Raw genomic sequence first — 12812 nt, forward strand, 5'->3', positions numbered from 1 at the left:
AACATCATCCATTGGCACCTCGATGTTTACCACCTGATGCATTGTCCCCCCCTCCCCCCTATACCCAACCACAACCCCCCTTCTCTCTCTCTCACCTGATTAAACCTATTCATCATGAGACGAGAGAGAGAGAGAGAGAGAGAGAGAGAGAGAGAGAGAGAGAGAGAGAGAGAGAGAGAGAGAGAGGTCATAAGCATCATTCTGCCGTTTGGCGCGCCGTCGATGACAACCGGTAGTTCGTCAATGTCTCTTCGATGGAAATAGACAAAAATAAAATAAAGAATAAAAAGATAAAAATGGTCTCTTGCAAGGACATGGCGTTAACACAAGCTGGTGCAGTTCTTGTGTGTCCTGATGTCCCCGGCATTTCGAGAGCTATTTTCGTTCGTGTATTTTCTACTGTTGTTTATTGTTTTTGTTTGTTTTCTAGTGAAAAAAATAATAATGTGCAACTTATTGAAGTATTTTGTTTACCCTTTCCAATCATGTACTCTAAAGTTTACGTGCAACTTACTGAAATTATATAATCTAGTTTATGTACAACTTATTGAAATATTTTTTTTTTACCTTTCCCAATCATATAGTCTATGTACAAAATCCTCAACTTATATTTGTTTTGCCGTATCCATTTACAAAATTCATTTATTTTTTTTCATTTTCAGTGAAGAACAACTAAATTTAATTTAAGGTCATTGATTTGACCTTTAAAGGTCATGACCGGGCTCCCACCAAGATATAAAAGTATCTGATACATATTGCTTAACACGTAAATGGAGAGCCCCTCTATACCCTTCAAAAATAAATAAATAAATATAAAGATAGAGAAATAAATAATAAATATATAGATAAATAAATAGATAAATAAATAAATAACAACCTGTAAACTCTTAAAGAATGACTCAATGCTGTCAAGAGAAGCCACCCGTCATTTACAAACGCTGTCAAACTTTTTCTTTCCACAGTTTCTGTAATTGCTCGTCACCGTCTACAGTCAACTATACATCATTTGCAAGCAACGACCCTTCTACCCTTCAGTTCATACTGGTTCCTTTTAGCCCGAAATACAGAGCATTCACCATATATGTTCCAAAGTTCCACGACTAAACAGTTAACATCAGCCAGACAAAACATAATCAAATTCTCACACCCGGTCCAGGGAACCACCCGACTCGACCTTATGAAACTCCATACGCCATCAATCTCTATCTCACCATAACATGCTTCCTCAGGACCCATATATACACCATATACGAACTAGCCCGTATCGTAAACAACTCACCGAACTATTTTATAATAAGCACTTTATACAAACAACCTCTTCCCTTCTTTGAAGTAAAAGGAAATAATAAAAAAAAAGAAGACAATGTGCTCCACTCACCATACCTGACGTCATCTATCATAATTATCAGTAATCACTTCTCATACGTCTCCCCGGGTATACTAACGCAATGTTACCTACCCTTCTGTTTACATGACGACAATTATTCATGTCTGTCAGTTGACGTCAACACATAAGCATATATATATATATATATATATATATATATATATATATATATATATATATATATATATATATATATACATACATATATATATATATATATATATATATTATATATATATATATATATATATATATATATATATATATATATATATATATATATAATGCATACACACACAGATATATATATATATATATAACACAGGGTGGTGAAAGTCACTGTCTATGGTTATTTCTAAACCAAAAGCCACGGTTCGAATCCTGGCCAGCGCAGTAACAATTATAATTCCCTTTGAATTTAACTTATTCCCAAAATATGGTGATTTCGATATTAAACGATACTTATATATGCAGTATATATATATATATATATATATATATATATATATATATATATATATATATATATATATATATACAAACACATAAATATATATATATACAATATATATATGCATATATATTGGAACTAATGAACACATAAGCACGCACTTCACTGAAATAAATTTCTGACTCACTTCGGGATCGAACCCAGGCCTATCAAATGAAAGGCTTGTGTGGGTCAACTGGAAGTGCCCTGGCCTTCCATTTGAGAGACTGCGGTTCTGATCCCAATGTGGGTGAGAAATTTATAAATGTATATATATATATATATATATATATATATATATATATATATATATATATATATATATATATATATATATATAATATATACATATATATATATATATATATATATATATATATATATAAATATATATATATAATATATATATACATACATAAATAGATAGTTTGTGTATCTGTATCTTTGTATTCAACACCCAAAATGACACCAACCTTCGACAATATCAATATAGCTTTTCCCCTCTAAAACCTTCCCTTACTCCTTTGTACTCCTTTATATTTAACTTTTCCTGTCCCTCCCCGGCCTCAAATCCCCCCCTTTATCCCTCAGCTCTTCAACACTCATTTATCATCCGTATTTGGGTCGAAGAGACAGTCTATCCTGGGAATTAACCTCTCTCACCTCTCTCTCTCTCTCTCTCTCTCTCTCTCTCTCTCTCTCTCTCTCACCCGGTAAGACATCTCACCTCAAGGGAACCTCCTGACAGCTAAGGAGACTTTCCTCCTATCCCGGCCCCCCTCCCCCTACCTCCATGACACCGGCCCCCCTCCCCAGGGGCGACTATCCCCTGTTGATGATAGTCATGGGATGGGGGTTGTTGGGGCGGGGGGGGAGCTACGGGGGTATACGGTAGTGGTGGGGGGTGAGAGAAAAATGGCAGGCAGAAGCCATCTGTTTTCATTATTTGCAGGGTAATGCTTCGCAATCTCTCTCTCTCTCTCTCTCTCTCTCTCTCTCTCTCTCTCTCTCTCCTCTCTCTCTCTCTCTCTCTCTCTCTCTCTCCGTAATTATTCTGAGCATAATTTTCCTTTTAATCATTATTGGAATCACATTGTTTATCCCTCTCACTCATTGTTTTAAGCAGACTGTTTCTCATTTTCTGAAGCCCTACATTTAACTCTCTCTATCAAATAGTTTTGAGTTCTCTCTTTCTCTGTCTCTCTCATAATTGGTACTACAGAGAGAGAGAGAGAGAGAGAGAGAGAGAGAGAGAGAGAGAGAGAGAGAGAGAGAGAGAGAGAAAATAAATGAAGTTAAATTACCTATTATTATTATTTTTATTATTATTATTATTATTATTATTATTATTATTATTATTATTATTATTATTATTAAAAAGATAAACTCCTTTCCACATGGAACAAGCCCACAGAGGCCACTGAATTGAAATTCCAGCTTTCGAAGAATATGGTGATCATTTGAAAAAAGTTCCAGGAGATAAAAGGAAATGAAGAAAGAAGAAATCAGTTATTAGATAAAAAAAAATTGATAATAATAATCAATAAAAAGATCAAAATACCTTAAATGTTTACTTCTAATACACTCCGTTTAATCTGGACTTTTCCGTGAATAACGAGACGATAGCAGAAAATAAACAAAAGGTTAAGAGAAAATAAACACAATGTGTGAGAAAAAAATTATAATGATGGAGACTGAAATGAAACGATAATTAACGATGATGATTTGATGAGATGATCGGGTATGATGAGTGATGATGATATCATGAGAAGCGGAGAGGCATTAGGAAATTTACCTCAATATTAGTAGGTTTCTTATTATTATTATTATTATTATTATTTGAGGACCTATTCAGTCACAAATTATAGTATTATAAAAGAGGGTAGAAACAGGAACCTCCCAACTCCAGGCACGTTACGTACCGTCTCCAAACTCAAACTAAGGTTATTACATTCTGCATACTTATAAAGAGACCCCGGGCTGGACGAAGGTGAGTTTAAGCGTGGGGTTTGTTACCGTATGATTTAACTCAGAGTTCCTCCCAGATTCTAATGGCGTGCTGCAAGTTTCAATATTTTTATTTCTTTTTTAAGAATGGTTCAAAGAGATCATGGTATAACGAAAGTCATGATCTATTAATATATCTAGATAATTTTTTTGTATATTATGATTTTTTTTGTTATCCTTCACTTTGTGCCATGAATGTGGAATTTTCCTCAATTCTTATGTCACAAACAATAGGTCATATTCTACAAATTCAAATCCTATATTCAAGCTTAAATAACACATTAACACTATATCCACGTATAAGTATATTTGTGGGTGTGTGGGTGCGTGTAAAAACACACAAAACACTCTGAATGGATATCTGTATGTAAGCATCTATTTGTAGGACTAGTGCTTTTGACTTTTTAAATATATACATCCCTGTCCTTTCATTTGCATTGAACGTCCACATATTGCTTCTATAAAGATGAGTTGGCTGAACAATCCCATTACAGTTCATTTTTCACAGACAAAGCTTGTGCCTGAATACCTTCGTATTTTCAGATCATTCAACAAATATAGATGGAAATTTTTACTCATATATTTTCGTTTAAGTCGAGATAATCTAATTAAAAACACCTTCACAGCAGGGATCATAATTTCCTTAATCAAAACGATTAGCCATAAACTGATCCAATCAAAGTATCAGGGATTTCACCGTAAACACCAATAATAATCACCCCGAAGCCATAATCGAGTTTCTCTCAAGAATCACTAAAAGAAGAATCAGCGATTCTCTCCACCCAGACAGGCGAGAAAGGGGGAGAAGTATCGCGTTTCCCAGATATCAAAATATCTTGAGAAGAGGCCCTTACAGAGCCAGTCCTTATCTCTTGATTAGGCGACTACAAAGGTGGCTGGTTACGACGTCAGCTCTTTTCGTTGGTAGTTTATGCCAGCTCGTGTGCAAACTGCTTTTGATTTATTGCAGGGCGCTGTGAGTCTGCCCGTATTCACGTTTATATGTTTGAGAAAGACTTACAACAGTTGTATGAATGGGAATATTAACTAATTCTCGAGCGGAGCGATGGCTTCTCAGAGTCGACTTTTACAATTTTGCTTTGCCAGGTCCCAAGACATAGGGCGTGTTTGCCCAAACTCTGGCGTCTGTGATTCATATTTTGAGGACCCACGTCGTCTCTCGTGCCCCTTTGAAGCTCGGGAACAGGGCGCGAGGGAGCTGCAAGATCGGCGTAAAAGTCATCTATTATTTTCCGCGAGAATATTTACAGAGGCAGGTTTGCTAAGCGATGTTTTTGGTCTAAAATTTCTTAAATCAAAGGTTGAGAGGATTGACTAAGTTCCTCAGGCCTTCCAGAGCCTCAAAGATGTGGGGAGAAGCTGTCAATTCGCGTTGTAAATGCTCGTGTTATATAAATATCTCGTTTGTGGATAAAATTATATATATATTTATATATATATATATATATATATATATATATATATATATATATATATATATATATATATATATATATATATATATATATATATATATATATATATATATATATATATATATATATATATATTTGCATACATCCTCCAAGAGCGAAAGTTAAAACAAACCTTCCTTTACAGAGGCTGGAAACTTTTACTCTCGATTGAAACTTGTGTCCCATCAGACACGTCTCAGTCCCTCGAGGTCAAACGGAGGTCATGCAAGAAACTGACCCACGAATGTCAGGCTGTGTCCGCGTCACAGCTCGGATACAGACTCAAACGAGAGACTAAAAAAAAGGATGTGAATAAAAGACTGATTAAGTTCCACTTTCTCAGTTCGCATTTCTTTGAGTTTCGTCTTGTTCGGGAATTTATTTTGGCTGCTGTTGCTTGTCAACATATAGAATAGGCCTTGGCCAGGCGATTATCAGATTTTATAATTCATATATGCGAATATACAGAAGAAACACCAATCATTATTTTCAATTATCACCAAAAAACGAAATTTTCAGATTCATGAACAAATCATTCTGAAGCCTCGGCCTATTTCCTCTGGTAAAAAATCTTTGTAATGAATACTACTTGACCTATTGTAGGCCTAGACTCTCTCGGTCGTAAAGTACACTCCATTGTTTTGAAATGGTGCAATTAAGTGAAAGTACGAGAGTTCAAGTTAACGATCTTTTTTTATACTTTTTTTTATTTTCTAATTATCACATAGAAAATAAATGTCAATAGAATTAGCCTGACTGAAATAACGTGTGGTCCTTTTGTGTTCATCTAGAAAAGGATGTCTGAATACTTAAGAAAAGTTTAAGTAAGTTATTAAGTTATTTCGTTATTAGATTGTACTTAAGTAAGTTATTACGCTATAAGTAAGTTCTTAAATCATTTCGCCGAGCTTTCACTCTCATTCATTAAATTATTTTCGTAATGGATTTAAATTGCACTGCTTGTACCATTTCCTCTCTCTCTCTCTCTCTCTCTCTCTCTCTCTCTCTTATATAAATATATATTATATACATGTGTATATATATACATATATATATGTATGTATATATGTATATATATAAAGAGAGAGAGAGAGAGAGAGAGAGAGAGAGAGAGAGAGAGAGAGAGAGAGAGAGAGAGAGAGAGAGAGAGGTAATGATACAAGCAGTGTAACTGAAATTTACTTAGAAAAATTATATGTTCATTAATAAAAGAATGATTATATATATATATACTGTATATATATATATATATATATATATATATATATATATATATATATATATATATATATATAGAGAGAGAGAGAGAGAGAGAGAGAGAGAGAGAGAGAGAGAGAGAGAGAGAGAGAGAAGATAAAAGTAAACGCATTGAAGGACCCAACACCAATAAAAAGTAAAAGGCTACAGCTGTAAACGAAGCTCTTTTACAATGATGCATAAATAACTAAAAACAAAAAAGGGGGTTTTTGAGAGCGTAAACATTTTCCTTCTCCTCTGGAGCATACAGGAGTGCAAAAGGAAATTTCGCCCTCTTGCGGAGCATGAGAAAAGTCAAGAGGATATTTCCTTTGGATATGGAGCATGCAATAGGAGCAGATAATGAAATTTATTCCGGGTATGGAGCATGAAATATGTTCATGGAATGAAATTTATTTTTTGTATGGAACACGCGAGAGGAGCGTATAAGTAGATTTATTCCGAGTATAGAGCTTGAGATAGGAGCATATAATGAAATTTATGCCGGGTATACTGTAGAGCGTGAGACAGGAGCATAAAATTTAATTTATTCCGGGTATGGAGCATGCGAGAGGATCATAAAATGAAATTTATTCCGGGTATGGAGCATGAGATAGGAGCATAAAATTAAATTCATTCCGGGTATACTGTAGACCGTGAGATAAGAGCATAAAATTCAATTTATTCCGGGCATGGAGCATGCGATAAGAGCATAAAATTCAATTTACTCCGGGTATGGAGCATGCGATAAGAGTATAAAATTCAATTTATTCCGGATACAGAGCATGCGATAGGACCCTAAAAAGAAACGTCATCCCAGAATGGAGCATGTGAGAGCGTCCATCGAAACCTTTCAACCAGCCAGAGAGAGACACACATATGAATGGGATGGTCGAAGGTAAAAGAGCAATAAATCTCATTGGTCCTTTTTCCACTCTGGTCCCAGCAAACGACAACCAGCAGCTGGTAGGCATAGCTGGGATAGGTAGGCCTCTCTCTCAACCGCCCCCCACCCCTCTTTCCTTCGCCCCCCCCCCAGCTTCTAATACTCCCTCTGGCACCCCAAACCTAACTAACGCCCCTGTAGAAGTCCCCGAAGTGATATATGTGGGAGATTATTTTTGCAGGGCTGTGGGTACCACTGGTAATAATGTTGGGACAAATAATTTTTTTTTTCTCCAATGGTTAGTGGGGGAGGGAAGGAGAGGGGAGGGGAGGGGAAAGGTGGAATGAATGGGGATGGAGAGGGGTTTGTGGGAAGGGGGTGGGGTGAGGTGGAGGGGAAAAATTAGGCAATGGCCAATTCATTTACCTTTTTTTTCTTGAGAGATTCGATATTCAGATTTTAAGAGGCGTAGGAATTCTTATTTTGAATGAATCATAAAAGGAGTCATGAAATTTGTTATTATCGCTGTTATCGTTTTCAATGCATTACCACATCGAAGTTCTTGGTAATATTGCTTATTTCACCTCTGAAAATTAACAAATATATTATACACGGTACGTACAAGATTTTATATATATATATATATATATATATATATATATATATATATATATATATATATATATATATATATATATATATGTGTGTGTGTGTGTGTGTGTGTGTGTGTGTGTGTGAGCGCGCGCGTTTGTGCGTAAGTGTGCGTGTGTTTTGGATTTATTTTACATTCGAACATGTTTTCCAAGCTAGTGAGAAATCTTAATTCTACTAGGTAAGCAGCTTCTCTTATTAAAAATTCCCGCATACTTCAAAATAGTGAATTATTATCTTCACCTCGCAACTGGTCATCTTCCAACACTGATGAAAAATAAAAAAGGGCCGGGGTGATGCCAAGAAGGAGGTGGGCACGTCCTTCTCAATGAAGGATATCAACCTAAGTCCTACCCTGACATCCTGACACCCTCTTCATCATCATCATCATCATCACCATCATCATCTCCTCGTGCCCGTGAGGTGGGCAGCTGTGGAGGTAAAGTAAAAGTCATAAATAAATTATTCATTTTTGCTTAATTAAGAATACGAAGTCGTTCTAGCCTTTAAGAGCAAAATATTGTGGCAAACTTGAATATAAGTTTGTTCTCTGGAGCCGACTCTAAATATCCACAACTGATATCATGAAGCATAATCGCAATTGGCGGAAGCTTAAGTAGCTCACTATCCATTGGTTAGAATGATTTCAAAGGTGAATATTTACTGTCAGCACCAAAATTATTATTATTATTATTATTATTATTATTATTATTATTATTATTATTATTATTATAGCCTGATTTTAAGCCCAGAATAAACTGGGTATGAAAGTGATACGAACAGCAATAACATACTGCTTTAGTGTCAATACATTATTTACTGATGACCTAATAATCTTTTGTTCCTTGTCATCGATTAAAATGAAAAAATGTGCTGAAGGTTTTTATTTATAGATTTCCTATATATATATATATATATATATATATATATATATATATATATATATATATATATATATATGTATATATATATATATATATATATATATATATAGTTATTAATCAACTCAATCCGAATAAATGATGCAGAATTTTGGTAATTAAGCAAGTAAATTTGTAATCTTTACAGTTTTGCTTGCTTTTATCCATTTAACTGTAAGTACTGATAATAATCTCAAAGGTTTATCGATAGGTTCCGTTATCGCTAGATTAACCCTATGATAAACATAAATGCTTTGCTTATCTTTATATATTTCACTTACTTTCATTTATGTGACTTTCTCAGTAATAAATATTTACCAAAAAATAAATTTCTGTGCATCAGGTTTTTGATATTTCAGTGCAATAAGATCTACCTAATACTGTAAACAATTTACCTTTCGAGATATTAATTAATTTAATTTTATCAACAACTGCCTGCTTTTATTCTCTTATTTAACAGCTGGTAGAAATATAAATAAGATTTATTTTGTTTTTTTTATTTTGTCATTTATTTATTTATCTATTTATTTAATTTCTACGAAAGGGATTCTTTCGGTATCACGGCTAAGGAGGAGGGACACTCCCATGAATATTGTTATCAATTCGTCGAAAGTTTCTAAAAACATTCAATGCAAATAAGATTTTATTTTTTTTTTTTTGTCTCATTTATTCATTTATCTATTTATTTATTTTTTACGAAAGGGATTCTCTCGGTATGACGGCTAAGGAGGAGGGACACTCCCATGATTATTGTTATTATTATCAATTCGTCGAAAGTTTCTGAAAAACATTCAAACCTGTCGCACCAGTTTCATTTCTAAGTGCAAAAGCAGAAGGTATTTCCTGCCCCGCATCCACCACTCTTAACAATTTCAAAAGCGTGCTTGAAGGTGCAAGCAAGGCACGCTTATTATCCCTCGGCACTCGAACGTGTTTGTAAATAAACATTTTCGTCCCGCTGAAAAGCGAGACTGTTTTGTTATCCTCCGTGCACCTGACGTGGGGTCGCTTCCTGCAAATATTTTCTTTGTTGCCAAAAAAAAAAAATAATAATAAAAAAAAGGAAATATTTGAGTAAAAAAATATTTTCTTAGTTGCCAAAAGCAAAAAAATATATATATATATCTGTCCAAAAAAGTATTTTCTTTGTTGCGAAAAAAAAGAAAAAAAGAAATATTTGAGCCCCCAAAAATATTTTCTTCGTTGCGAAAAAAAGAAGAAATATGTGTCCAAAAAAATATATTTTCTTTGTTGCGAAAAAAAGAAAAAACAGGAAATATCTGAATAAAAAAATATTTTCTTCGTCGCCAAAAAAAACAAAAAACAAAAGGTAAATATTTAAGTAAAAAAAAAAAAGGAGTTCACGCCCGGATATTAGAGTGACGTCACCGAATTCTATCGCTGAGAGAGAGAGAGAGAGAGAGAGGTGGCTCGGCTTCGTTAAGTGGATTAATAATGAAACTCAAGATGTTTACCACCCCTCCGATAACGAGGGCTCCACCTTTGTTTGTCGCCCAGATAGTTCGCCGTTCTCTTGTCTTCGCCTTCGTGAAATTTAGCACTTACGTCACTTCTCATTTTCTAATTTTGTTTTCTCTACCGTTGGGAATGGCTTTTGTACATACGCTCACCCACGTGCATTGTGTGTGTGTGTGTGTATATATATGTATATATATATATATATATATATATATATATATATATATATATATATATATATATATAATATATATATATTGTCTATATATATATATATATATATATATATATATATATATATATATATATATATATATATATATATATATATATATATACACATATACATACAAGATTCGATCCTATAACAATTAGAAATTAGGCTTTTAACTAAACCTTCATGCATGATCTGAGTGATTAATTATTAATTCCCCTGTTGCTCATTCCCGCTCTTCACCTGGCAACTCATCAGACTTCACTCGTCCACAGGTAGAACATCCGGTCGTTATGAACGAGAGGGTCAATTTCTGAACCAGGGAGTCCTCCTCCCCTTGCCTCTGTGTTCCCAGACGTTTCTGATCTTCCTTTGTTTGAAAACTGAGTCTGGTGACGTTTAAATCAACAATCAAAATTCAAGTTAACGAATCAGTTTTTAAAATCGCCTAAAAAAAGAAAATTAATATAAATAAAAAAAACATTGAAAAGCACGGAAGTGGGTTTTTTTTTTGCTGCAATTTTAATGGAAGTTTTTTAGAAGCTTTTCCATCTTTTTTTGAATGGATGACGATGAGTCGATAATAATCACTGGAATTGGGTTTAGTAGAAAATTTGTGATTTTTGCAGTAAAATGTGGCTCCTATAAACACAATGACTTGGGACAGCTTGAAAAAATTATATGTTATTGGAATGTTGATAAACAATTTGCAAATTTTGACGTGAAAAAAATTGTTTCGTATTAAACGAATATGATAAACTTCATTTAAGTCTAAACGGATTAAAGACCTTTTTATATATATATTTTAGCTAAAGAAGTAAATCCCCGATTGTGTCCAGATAACAATCGCCTATAACTTCTCTCGGCTGAAACGTTGTTATTAGACCAACACTGTATGGAATTAACAACCGCAATTTCACCTTTCTCAATCATAGGGCATCACAATTATCTTCCTTTCACTCACTCCGCAGATGACAATAAAATTACCACAAAATGAACTCAATTTTGCCGAAATATCTTTTTTTTTTTCTTTCTTTATATCTTCGAGCTGAAAACCCTTATGGACAGAGTCAATAGACTATAAGCCCATAAGAGCTCCAAAGGGAAATCAGCCGGCGTAGAGAGAGATAAGTTATAAGAAGAGGTGATAAATAGATAAATAAGAGGGAATAGGGAATGAAAAACGACACATCTGAATTCAGGAGACGCCAGCGGAAAGCAGGATTGAATTTGCTCCTCGCTTGAACATTTGGAGATCAGAAGATCCCAAAACTGCTCTAGGCCTAGGCAAAATATTCCACATTTCAGTAGTAGCCAGGATAAAACTCCTAGAAAACAGTGTAAAAAGAAACAGTAAAAGCAATAAAAACAATAAGAAAACTCATAGCAAAATGAGTCAAATGAAACGATAAAAAAATAACAATGTTTTGCAACATTTCTTGTCAAGTCCAGCAGCGTCTTTCACTGGGTGCGGAATAGCCGATGTAGCCGAAGGAATCAGGCGTGCCAACTCTCCCGAAGAGTGATGAAGTACCTGACTAAATATATCTCGATGATTAGCGACGTAACGACAACTCGCGCCGTATTAAAAGGGTAAGTTTAGGGTCTGGCGAGCGTTACCATCACCCAGGGGGGAATGTTTATGACCTGTTCTAAAAAGGCGGGAAGCGATTTAGCCCCGTTCCGAGAATATCAATCAACCCTTCCGCCTTATCCGAACAATCTGATTTGGGCGGGAAAGTCGATTTTCTTTTCTCGGGAGGAATTGTGGAAAATGATCGAAATTCTAAACACGGAGGAATTTAATACATTTCTAAATTAATTATACAATATTGAAAATATGTAAAAAATTCGAATGAATATATATATATATATATATATATATATATATATATATATATATATATATATATATATATATATATATATATATATATATATATATATATATTCCCTTTCTCTTAGAGAAAGAATGGCATCAGAACTCATAGCACTCGGTTTCGGCAAGTATTTTTGCACTGAGGTTGCGACCTCCATCCCCTATATAAACCCACTTTACGAACCACC

The sequence above is a fragment of the Macrobrachium rosenbergii genome, chromosome 7 (assembly GCF_040412425.1).
Source record: "Macrobrachium rosenbergii isolate ZJJX-2024 chromosome 7, ASM4041242v1, whole genome shotgun sequence".
NCBI lineage: Eukaryota > Metazoa > Arthropoda > Malacostraca > Decapoda > Palaemonidae > Macrobrachium > Macrobrachium rosenbergii.